At 42.2% G+C, this 12,626-nt stretch overlaps 1 long non-coding RNA gene across 5 annotated transcripts in view; it reads right to left on the bottom strand.

Annotated features, from left to right (window-relative positions):
* The window catches only part of LOC123383910, a 32,740-nt gene that overhangs the window by 10,769 nt on the left and 9,345 nt on the right, over positions 1-12,626 (bottom strand). For 4 of the 5 annotated variants that reach the window (XR_006594288.1, XR_006594289.1, XR_006594292.1 and 1 more), the window contains 2 exons: positions 6,154-6,304; positions 5,368-5,533 (listed from right to left, as the gene is read on the bottom strand). This is a non-coding gene — a long non-coding RNA (uncharacterized LOC123383910). Of the gene's footprint in view, positions 1-5,367; positions 5,534-6,153; positions 6,305-7,002; positions 8,493-12,626 lie in introns of those variants that run through there. The other variant, XR_006594290.1, reaches the window with a different exon arrangement.

The following is a 12,626-nucleotide window of genomic DNA, read 5'->3' as shown; positions in this document are numbered from 1 at the left end:
GCAAAGGAACAAAAGAAAGAGCTTGGCCCCACAGCAGTGATGGAAGTGAGAAGATGGGTTTGGCCTTTGCCAGCCCAGCTTGAACTCAGTGCCCTGGAGTAGGCCGGGCCCTAGGCCAGCAGAAGCCACCCTCCTGGAGGCCGTGCGGGTTGAAGTGAAGAAAGGGTATGCTGGGGTCTCAATAACAACTGAGCTCTTTCTTGAAGATCTGCCCAGTGAGGTGTCTGCTGAGACCTGGCCCTCCCCTCCCCAGGTCCACAAGCCAACAGGAGGGGCTTCCTGAGCAGGAGGGCCCGGGTAGGATCACATGCGTCTGTAGTGTCTCTGAGCAAAAGCCTCTGAGGCCACTGTTTTGGGATTATCAGCGACTCCTCAGTCATTTACTAGGCCCTTCTGTCTTTCTGTTAGTTCATAAGGCATAGGCGATTTCTCCTCCTAAAACTGTGAAGCACACACACACACACACAAACGAAAAACAACTTCTGATTCATTTTCTGCTCTCAAGTCTTAGCTAAGTCTTAAATTTGACTAAATCGTTTTAAGACAAATGTTATCTGTTCTTTAATTATGAAATTAACACACTTTTGTACATTTAGGAAAATTGAGAAAAGTACAGAATATTTACCCATACTATTATCTGGAGGTTGTATGTTCTTTCCTCTGTCTTCCTTCTCTTCCTTTCCCCCCAGTTGAACGGGAATGGTAAATGCTAGATCCTTGGACTTTCCTTAAATTGGGGCATTTTGGGGGCGCTTGGGTGACTCATTTGGTTGAGAGTCCGACTTTGGCTCCAGTCATGATCTTGCAGTCCGGGAGTTCGAGCCCTGCATCAGGCTCTGTACTGACAGCTTGGAGCCTGGAGCCTGCTTCAGATTCTGTGCCCCTCTCTCTCTGCCCCTCCCCACTCGCACTCTGTCTCTCTCTCTGTCTCAAAAATAAATAAACATTAAAAAAAAATTTTTAAATAAAAATAAAAATTGGGGCATTTTTGAAAAGTCTCAAGAGATGACCTGAAAAATAGGATGTTAGGGTTAAAAACGTTGGGCAAACCCTACTATCCCCTTCTCAGAGATGCCCAGAGAAGCCTTGCAGAAAATACCATCGTTGGGCTTGGTTTACAAAAATCTCATGATCCTATTTGATTCCAGAACAATTTATTCCATGTAACATACATTGCCGTGCTATGGAACCATTCTGAATACATGGTTTTGAGATTGCTGTTCAATCATGAGATATTTGACCAGCCTGCTGTCTTTTCTTGCTGCTGGCTCATATACTGTAAAGAGCAGCTGGTTGGCACCCCCAAGCCCTCACGTGATGCTTTCGATTTGGGGCTGGCTTTTGAAATACTATTGATTGCAATTCCAGTCTGATACGTCAGATAGTTTTATTTTTCGGCCTCCTCTTACTGTTCCGTTAAAAACATTTGGTGTCTTGTTTCCTAATGATTATCATCATCGTTATCACTAACGACATTTATTGAACATTTACTGCTTCCAGGCACTGTGCTGAGCCCTTTTTGTAATTATCCTATTTAACCTCATACCAGCTTTATCAGGGAAACAATATTCTTCTTCTCATTTACTAGATAAGGAAACTGAGGTTCAAATTGGTTAAGTAATGTGCTTTTAAGTGGTTCCACTGGGATTGAAATACACATGGCCTATCTGTTGTTAACCATCTGATGCCATTTGCTTCAAATATCTCAGCTCCAAGGTTTGCAAACATCCACAGACAGAGGCTTAGTGTGCACAATCTTAAGATCTTACGTACTTTTCTCTCAACATATGTATAGCCTTAATCAATCTAATTACCCACCTGACTTCCCTCTATCCCCTGTCCCTCTCCTCTTGCAATTATTTATTAAATTTCTACTAGATGTGAAACACTGAGTCAAATGTTAAAGTGAATATTCAGTCTGAGACATGGGCTCTTTCTTAGGAGGTTAACAGTCTAATGTAAGATCCCAATGAGTAAACCACTGGCTCAAACAAAACTTATGTTGCTCTAAGAACCCAGAGGAATAGCACCCAGATCACTGGGAGCCAGTGAGAACTTTCCAGAGAAGGTGGCAAGAGAGGTGAGTTTTCAAGAGTAGGTGCCCATTAAGTAGGCCAAGGATTGACATTCCAAGAACACAGATGGGCATGTTCAAGGCAAGGAGGCAAGAGGCAGCCCAGGAGTCCAGAAAGCCACTAGTGCTGGGGTTGGGTTGGGCTGGAATGAAGGGCAATGGGCCCCTGAAGGAGGAAGGCTAGAGAGACAGGCAGGGTCAGGTCCAGAAGGGGCCTTGTGTGCTAAGCTGGAGGGTTTTAGACATATGGAGAATGGGATGATTAGGTTTGTGTTTTAGAAAAGCCCCTCCAGCAGCAGTGGGGAGGCTGCCTGAGGAGGAGGGATGAGGTGTAGGGAGTTGAATACAGCACTGCCCTGAGGCAATGAGAATGTGGATGGACCAGAAGAGATAGATCAGAAAGGTGCAGGAGGAGAAACTGAGAGGATCTGATTGACTTTTGGATGTGGGAGGTGAGGGAGAAATAACAAGGACTCCTGGATGTTTGTGGTGACAGTGGTGGCGGGAATGGAAAGCAGGGAGGACAGCTCTAGGGGACGGTCAGTGCTGGTGACTGGGAGCCCAGGGCGAGACACAGCTGGTGACAAGGAGTCCACCTGGCTTGGGCAGCTCTGTGGGTGACCGTGCCATTGACACAATTTGGGCCTTCCTCTCAAGAACCCTTCCTTCTCTGACTTGTCCGTTCTCCTAAGCTGTGAGATGTTAATTTTTAAAGAAGCCCCATTCATATCTGTTTTCTAGTCTCAAATCTTAGCTGCATTTTAAAGTTGACAAAGTTGTTTTGAGATAAACATTAACTATTTTTATTACAGAAATAATACATCTATATTTTATGCATTCAGGAAAACTGAGAAAAGTATCAAATGGTCACCCGTACTATTACGTTAGAGAGATGTATTTGGAGGTTGTGTATTCTCTCTTTCTCTGCACTCTCCCATAGCTTCCTGTACTTTCTTTCCTATGTATTCATTTGATTTAGTTATTTATTCATTCATTCATCTGTGTATTCAACTGATATTTACTGAACATCAGCTATATGCTAGGCATAACTGTGGGCATTGAGGATACAGCAATAAACAAAACAGGACCTTAAGGAGTGTAAGTTTTAATGGGAGAAACTTTTGATAAGAAATAAGCAAATAAAGGTGTGTTGTGTGCTATACATGCTGTGGACAAAAATAAAGAAACCTGGGCAAGAGAGCTATGGAGTACTGGACAGAGATTTGCCATTTTATGCAAAGTGGCCTGGAGAGACTTCTCTGATGACTTGAGGCCTTCAATGGAGCCTTGAAAGAAAATCCAGAGAAAGAATGTTCTGGACACAGGGAGCATGAAGTGTCAAGACCCTGAAGGTGAGGGAATGTTTCAGGACTAGCTCATGGCTGGATGGGTGAAGCGGAGAACAGTAGGTGAAGTCATGGAGATAGTGGGAAGCCAGATCAGACTTAATAGGGAAGAAATCCTCAGAAAGCAACAGAGAGACCAGTTTAGGAGGCTATTTAGATATTCTGCAAGGAGATGATAGTGGCTTGGACTGGTAGGGTAACAGCGACGTGGTGAGAGGCAACTGGATCTGGATCCATTTTTTAAGTTTATTTATTTTGAGACAGAGAGATACGCAAGAGGAAGGGGCAGAGAAAGAGGGCAAGAGAGAATCTCACGCAGGCTCTGTACTATCAGCACAGAGCCCGACACATGGGGCTCGAACTCATGAACCATGAGATCGTGACCTGAGCTGCAATCAAGAGTCAGACACTTAACCGACTGAGCCACCCAGGCAGCCCGAATCTGGATCCATTTTGAAAGCAGTCTAGGGGGATGTGTGACCCAGGGGTCAAAGATAATGCCAAGGGTTTTGACCTGCACTGGAAGAATGGAGCTTTTGTTCATTGACAGGTATCGTCTTTGTTTATTTATATACGTGCATATGTTTTTATATGGTTGAAACATAATTTTGCAATCTGCTCTGCCCTCCTCTCCCACTTATTTCCTCTAAAAGCAGAAAATTAAAGGAAACCAAACAGAAGACATTCTTCCTGTTCATCTGCTTACTTTTTCTATCCTTATCCCCTCTCTTCTCTGTTTTCTTGTCAGGAAAACAAAAATATACGTGAATTTAACCATGCATTCTGAATTTTGCTTGTGAAGGAACTTGGCTAGAGGCTGCACTTTATTTGAACTGTGTGGCCCGTGGCCAAAGGAAATAAAGTTTAATTAATGCTAATTTTTCTAACCCCTTTCTTTGCCTTTTCAGCAAAATAAAACTACCTTTGGGAGAACTGGCAAAAAAAAGTTAAAGCAGGCACCACACTACTAACTCTAGCCATCGATATAGCAAAAATATTTTCCTACATGGTTGTGTTTAGTCAGAAGGAACAAAATATTTTATCTTGCTCTTTCTCCTACTTACTCCTTTTTTTTTTTTCAGTTTGAACATCAGTTTACGTTCATTCCTCTTTATTTCTTTAGAATGTTTTGACAGTCTGTGAGCTTTGGGCTGCGACCTGAGTGCCAAGCTTGGTTGGCCATTGTTACAGCTGCTGGATTGTAGGGTGCAGCTGACAGGGTGGGCCACCTGCTGGTGTACTCAATTAGGGATCGATTTGTTGGCTTTTTTGGTCTGTGAAGTTACATTAGACCAGCTACTGGGGCTCCAGTTATTAGGAAGAAATAAGTGCTCATGTCTATAGGTAACAGCTTTTGTTAACTATGCGTAGAACCAAAGCATGCCCTCATTGGTCCACTGGTGAAGATCATCAGCGGTTGGAGTTTAAGGAGTTGCTTTCTTCCCTTGGGCCTATTTGCTGCACATTTTTCAGGTTATGTTTACAAATCAGTTGAAGTATAGATTATACAGTGGTCTCTGGGTCTTACAGCATTCCCATGAGAAAAATGCTGTGATGTAAGGCCTTAGAATCCTGTGGCTGGATAATCAGTTGAGGAAATCTAATCTGGTCCCATCCTCCCCCCAGGCCCAGATCAAAACACAAGGCAAACAAAACAAACACGTGAAAAGAAAAAACAATCCTCCATTCCCCCCCCTCCCCCCCACCACCATTATTACCTCCATCCTATTTTTAAAATGAGGAGGCCCAGGCCAAGTTTGTGAGGGGGCTTACCCAGGGTTACCCAGTATGTGAATGGCAGAGCTCGAGGCTTGACTTGGGAGATTGGTGCAAAGGACCCTCCAATGGCTGTTGTGAAGCTTTGTTTGGCCTGTTGTGAACCTGTTTGGTTCCTCTTTGGCTATGGCCTTGGATGAGGTCATGAATGAGGGCAGTGCCATATCATACCTGGACCACCGCAGTAACTTTCAAAGTAAGATCCTTTTACAGTCCTTTTCTTCTCCAGCTCCCACAGGAAAGACTTGGCGCATCAAGAGCTGGGGGAGATTGGGCCAAAAGACCAGAAGCTCAGTGCATCTCAGAGATAAGACCAAGAGTTGTGACATGGAGGTACCTTCAATGGAGAGACATATTTGCTTATGAGGCTCCATTCCTGCTGGTGGTGGAAAATATTCAATCTTCTCAATTCAATCTATATCATTCTCTTCTGATAATAATCATGGCCTCTTTGGGATGCCTTCTCTCCTCTCAAGGGCTTTCCTTACCTTTCCTCACACTAAGAGTGATCTTGGAGAGTTACAGGGGAAACCCATGCATCCTCCTGGCATTGGGGTATTCTCTTGGACTTGCTGAATCTGTCACTGATGACTGAGACTGGTGCGTCTACCTGCAACCAGGTGTCCTTCAGAGCCTGATGGTTCCCTCATCTACCTCTCCTGGTTCCCTGAGGCCTGCTGGTGATTCCTACTTAGAATCCAGCTGGCAAGGTCTATTCTGGAAGAAAAGTAAGAAAATAGCTTCCTACTCTAGAAGGACCTTAAGCCTACCCTAGTGTCTGTCCCCTGCAGAAGTTCTGGTCCTCCAGGCACGGGAAGAGAGAAGGTCCTCCAGGCACGAGAAGAGAAGAGAGAAGGCACAGAAGGACACCAATCTGACCTCCTGGCTGTCTTCTTTTCTCAGAGGCTGCCCTTCCCCGACTCTGGCAATGCTATGACCCCTTCCCTTTCTCCTTACCTGACAGGTATGATTCTCCTTTTACAGTCCATGATTTAGATAAGCAAACTTGATGATCAGATGCCACCATGCTTGGCCCCTGATATGCAAAGACCCAGCTTTGGGAGTTAGGACAACATTCTTTGCTCCTTCTCATGACAAAGTCTGGCTCCTGAAAAAAAATAAAAGGGGCATCCATTGACTTTTCTTTTCTTTTTTTTTTTTTTTTTTTTTTTTTTTTTTTGCCTTGCTGCTTAGCATCAGTGTCTCCTTCCCCTTTCTTGACAGGGGCTCTGTGTGACCAGACACAAGGTTCTGCCATGGTGTGACTTTGATGACAGCTGAAAGATCAGATATCCAATTTGATCTTACAGACTCTTGGCTCCCAGATCATGGAAAAATGTGAAGCTCCTGGCAAACTCTGATTCTTGCCTAATTTATGAATCTGTTATGAGCTCCCAAATATCCCTCCTCTAAGTATTTTTTACTTAGTTAGATTCAGGTTCTGTTGTCTGCAACAACATGCCATTTTAGCACATGCTTTCAGATTATCATGTGACTATAAACTAAAAAAAAATTGTTTTTGAAAATTCCAAATACAGCAATAACTTGCCTACTTCTTACTGATTCTACTTTTTCCATGAAGTGATTAATTCTTCTGTTTTAACTGGAGTGGGAGGAGGTATTAGGGCCGCTAGGAATTAGGGATTATCAGGAGCCATATACATTAGTTTAATATGGCAGAAATATTATTCTCGCCACGCATTTTGGGAAGTTTCTGGATGGCCTGGAGCAGCATTATTCATCAGAAGCATAGGAACACACAGGTCTATAGCTTGAGCTATAATAATTGTTACTTATGATACTGACCAATTTCTCTACCAAAAAGTGTTGCCTGTTTCAATTGATCTGTTCAGCATATGTGTTATTTGCTGTAGACGCTAAAAAAAGTAAAGCAAATATATTAGTTATCTATTGCTGTGTAACAAATTACTCCTAAAATTACTGGCCTTAACATACAATAAACGTTTATTACACACATAGTCTTTCTGGGTCAAGAATTTGGTAGGAGTTTAGCTGGGAGGGTTTGGCTTGGAGACTTTCACGAGAGACATGAGACGGTGAAGATGTCAGCTGGGGCGGCAGCCATCTGAAGGCTTGACTGGGACTGGACGATCTGTTTCTTTAGTGGCTCATTCACATTACTAGTAAATTGGTGCTGGCTGTTAGCAGGAGATCTCGCTTCCTCCTCACATGGGTGTCTCCACAGAGCTGCCCGACTTGGGCAGGTGGCTCCCTTCAGTGTGAGTGATCCAAAAGACCAAAGCAAACACTGCAATGCCTTTATGAACTAGCCTTGGAAGTCATCCAGCCTCACTTCTGCTATATTCTACTGGTCACACAGTCAAACCCTGATGCATTGTGGGAGGGGCTTACATAACAGTGCAAATGTGAGGAGGCAAGGATCACTGGGAGCCACCTGGCTTCCTAACAACTGAGGTTTGCTTTAAGATGGTAGGAACAGATGACCCAGTAGATGATTTACAGCGACCCACGCACCATCATCAAATTCACTGCTCTGGCAGTGAAATTTGCTATAATGTATACTCTGTGGAGAAACCTTAAGACGAGGAGGAACTCAAATGTTTCGCAACTGGAAACACTCTTACTCACAGCCTATTCACCTTTCCTTAATCTTGGAAAAGTAAGCCCCCTCTGTCACTTTGCTAGGTCAGGTGTAAATATTTAGAAATCCATTCTTGGTAAGCATCTGAGAGGGTGATGTGTCTTAGCTGTCACTACCTCCTCAGCCAAGATATCCTCTAGATATTATCTTGTTAGTTTTCTTTAGTTAGTAGATAGTTTGTCATTTTGACTTACTGAGAGAAGAAAAGGAAGATTCAGGAGGAGCCACAAAGCCCTTCCAAAGTCTTTATTTTAGATAAAGACAGTCCTCGTTTTTGTTCACAAAAATCATGCACGTAATCATGTCCATGTAATCATCCCATGTTATAATTGGAAAAGATCTTAGCGGTAATGCATTCTAGCTCCATTCTCTTATGGAGGAGGAAGCTGATGTCCTAAGCAATGAGGAGATTTGTCCATTCATCCATCAGACAGCTCATTAAGTGCAAACCTAGAATCCAAAGTCTTGATTCCCGGTCCATTGTATTTCGTAGCATTCCATGCTGTTTCTAAATCTTCTTTTCAGCAATTTTCTGAGGTAAAATATTCTGCCTGTATTGCAAGTTTACTTTTTCTTTAAAAAACTTTTTTGATGTTTTTGTTTATTTTTGAGCGAGAGAGACAGAGTGTGAGTGGAGGAGGGGCAGAGAGAGAGGGAGACACAGAATCTGAAGCAGGTTCCAGGCTCTGAGCTGTCAGTGCAGAGCCTCATGCGGGGCTCAAACTCATAAACCACAGGTTCATGACCTGAGCCGAAGTCAGACAGTTAACCCACTGAGCCATGCAGGCGCCCCTCAAGTTTTCTGATGTAGATCAGTGTCTTTTTTTAGGAAGTCATTAGTAATTATTTTGGAATCAGAATCTATTTTGAGAGTTCGGTAACAGTTACTGGTTCACTTCCAGAAACATGCATGTACTCACACACACACAACTTTTGGTGTATAAATTCAGGGAGTATGTACCACCTGAATGACATCCTATGGGAGTGTGTAAGTCAGGTCAAAAAACTCTGTTTAAAAGTTTATTTATAAATGTTGCTTTAAATATTAATGCCTTCTGCACTTCCAAAATTATACTGTAAAAATATTCTTGATGGGCTTTGTCTCCCAGCATTTAAGCAATGTTCTGATTTAGATTATGCTTCTTCCTTTGGAAAATTTGTTATCTTTTGGCTTCTCAACTTGCAATGATTTTTCCTCAAGCCCTTGAAATTTTTTTTTTAATCCATATCCCAAAGAGTTCTATTTCAGGTCTATCTTTGTCTAGGGAAACTGTCTTTATTTTATTGGACTGAGAATATTTTTGTTTTATAGATTATGTAATATTTGAAAGATTGTAAGGTTAAATCCACCACCTGTGGCCCTCTCCCCACTGTGCATCAGGCATTATATCATCACCACATGACAATCAAATCAGAACTCAAAGTCTGCACTGACAGCCTCAGTTGTGGGGTCATGTTTAAGTTTACCACTTAATCCAGAAATAGACTTCTTCGGGTTGTTCATCTAGGTCATTCATTCTGACATTCAACTAGATGACTATTTCATATTTTGTCCTCCTTCCTCAAATTCCAATATCCCTCCTCCCGTCCTCATCTTGGCTGAATACCTTATTTTCTATTTCACCAATAAATTGAAGTAATCTGAAGAGAACATTCACTAGTTACTATCACCACGGTTAGGATGAGCGAACTGCCAAGGTCAATCTCTTCGCTTGTGCACTCTTAATCCTTCTCTCTACTTAAGGATGCAGCCCAGCACACGCCAGCTTTTCTTTTCATACTGGATTGTTCCCATCAGCATACAACTCTACGGCAATCTCATTCACTGTAAAACAAAGAACTCTCTTGATCTCATATACCCTTTAGCTATGGTCAGATTACTCTCCACCCAGTTACAGGAAAAGTCCTTGAAAGAGATGTCTCTACTCTCAGTGTTCATTCCAGCTCCTCTCATTGTCTTTTGAATCCACTCCAACCAGGATCTCACCCCCACCATCCTGTGGAAAAGGCTCTCATCAAGGTCACCAGTGAATGTCATGTTGGTTACAACAAGGACTTGCCCAGCCTCAGGTGTGCTATCTTTTGCCCTTCTGAGACCTATCTCCGCACTGCATATTTGTAAACACCCAGGTTATCACAAAGGGAAAGAAAGAGATTTTACCTAAGTGGTCCCCAAATTTGATAATGCTGCATGTCTAGCTCTCTAGCCCCTATTTTATACAATGCAATTATATGAGATAATTGAGTCCATTTGATTGAAAATGTAAACTTGTCTGGGTCAACCCATACAAAGTGGTGTATCGACAATTATCCAGTAACTTTGGATTGCTTAGGCAAAGAGGTAGAATAACTGAGACATTCTACACGTCCCCCTCATCCCTCCCCATCCTTTCTGCCTCAGTTGGAGTTATTTGGCCTTGAAGGATTTGAGTGATTATCTCTGCGTTTGCTTTCCATTTTCCTGGGGAGAGGAGCTCAAAGTCTAGAATGTCACATATTTTACTTCAAAGGAAAACCCTCAGCATGAGAATGGAGTCTTAGGAGCTGAGCAAGCTGCACCCTGTCTCAACAGACAGCAACCACAATGGTGTCTCCATGGGCCCTGGGAGAGATAACTGCTCATTAGCCTCCCAGAGGAGGCTCAGAATGGACAAGACAGTGGTGGTGGGCTCTGGGGGATGGAGGAGAGGCATTCCTAATAGATCTACATTACAAGTGACTGCTTTATAAGTGACTCACGATTTATTGCAGTGGGATATGTATGTCTTCCTCACCAACCAGGAGGAGAGAAAAGGATCTCAATCCATCTTTTAAGAACTCAGACTATTTCTTCTTTGTCTCCTCATGGGGCATTCTCCATTCTATCTCCTTCCAGAATGAAAGGTTCATTTATTTCCCTAGATAAGGTCTGAATAAGGGCAAGATATAATTTAAATGCAGTCAGGCTTAAGATAAATCAGTCATAAAGAGGCAATTATTTTATATTAAATCTGTGTCTTTTCTAAAAAGGAATTTGTATTTATCAATTAACTCATTTTCACCATTTAATTTTTCTAAAGGAGATCATGAACTTAAAAAAAAGTCACTGTTTTTTTTTTTATGTTTGTAGCAAGATTTAGATAGCTTGGGGGTTCATATCATATTATAGTCATGTTTTTCATCAACATTTTCCAAATGATATTAAGAAATACTGTAGATCTAATTTTTTTCTTTAAACATTCAAAGGCTCATGCTACATTTTTGTCATACATTTCAGCTATTAGATTAGTAATAGGAATGCAGAGCAGGCAACTGAGCACAGCAAATAATCAAACGTCATTTGTAATCAGACAACTTTGAATTTCAAGCCTACCATTGAATGATCTAAGACTTGCGACTTAATCTCGTAAAGTCTCAATGTCCTCAACCATACAATAGGGATGCAAAATACATCTAATTGTAGCAAGTCTCAGTTTCTTCAACCAGAAAATGGGGATACAGGTGGCAAATAATTATAGTGAATATCTATTGCTTTTGCCTACCACGCATTTCTTTTTTTCTCAGCGACTGTTCTTAGTCTGTTCTTGGCCAGTGAGGTCCGGGTAGAACTTGCCTCCCTCTAGGCTTGGGGTTGGGCATGAGACTCACAACTGCCAATCAGAGCACCATATTTCCATGGCCACAGATGGGTGATATGTATGTGTCCTAAGCTGGACCAGTGACTCCTGCCAATGCTACTGGAAAATCAGTGCACACACTCCAAGAAGATTGCTCAACTGATAGGATGTAAGCCTACGGCTGTGGTTGTCTATTTGCCACCCTATAAAAAAATCCTTCTTGAGAATGAAATCAACATAAAGGAAACCAAAGCCAAAAAAAAAATTTTTTTTAATGGAGAAAGACAGCATCCTAGAGATATCATTTGAACTTCTGGCTCCAGCTATGTCCAAAGTGCAATACAACTTTACATTTCTTAATAGTATACACAAAAAAATCCTATATTTTCAAAAGCCAACTTGCAGTACTTTTCTGTTACTGGCAACCAAAATAATCCTGAATACAGCAGATATTGGCACCTAGAGGTGGGGAGTCACAAGGGATTAAACCTAAAATATGAAACTGGCTATGTCAGGATGGAAGATGGAGTGCGAGTCTTCCTAATCTCCTGTCCAGAATGTTGGTAATCCCTGCCATGTGGTGACAAAGTTTAGTCTTGTAGGCATTGGTACCTCACCCAAAATTTGCAGCCCTTTGCCTTCCAGACATATGTTAGAATTGAATTTTATGGCCCCTGTGATTGGGTGGAGCCATGTGACCTGCCTGTTCTGGCCAATAAATTTTGAGTGGTATTGAGCACTTAATGCTGGTGTGAGATTTTCCAGAACACTCCTTGCACTCACATGGCAACCAACAATGTTCAAGATGCTGGCTTCTTTTCAGCCTGGATTCCTGAGCATGGATGATGTATGGACCCTCCACCCCCCATTGGTGACCACCAAAGACCATGAAACATGAGGAAGAAATAAACCTTAGCAGTTATCAACCACAGAGATTTTAGAGGTGTTGGTTAATGCAGTGTAATTTAGTTGTTCATGGCCGATGTGCCTACTATATCTTAGGATTTAAACCATATTCCTATCAAAGCTCAAGCCTTAAGTGACTTGGTAGAAAATATCAGGATTATATCTTGCAGGTTTCAGTATGGCCCTACAAGAAAGAAAAAGCTTTCTACAAGGTGACCCATCTGAAAGCGTGATGGGGAAAACACAATTTTGTGAGAGACCTTGTTAGCCTGTGATCAGCAGTGCTAGATGGCAGCCAGTCAGGT

This window comes from Felis catus, chromosome A2 (genome assembly GCF_018350175.1).
Source record: "Felis catus isolate Fca126 chromosome A2, F.catus_Fca126_mat1.0, whole genome shotgun sequence".
In the NCBI taxonomy this organism is placed as follows: domain Eukaryota; kingdom Metazoa; phylum Chordata; class Mammalia; order Carnivora; family Felidae; genus Felis; species Felis catus.
This window is presented reverse-complemented; position numbering and strand designations above follow the sequence as displayed.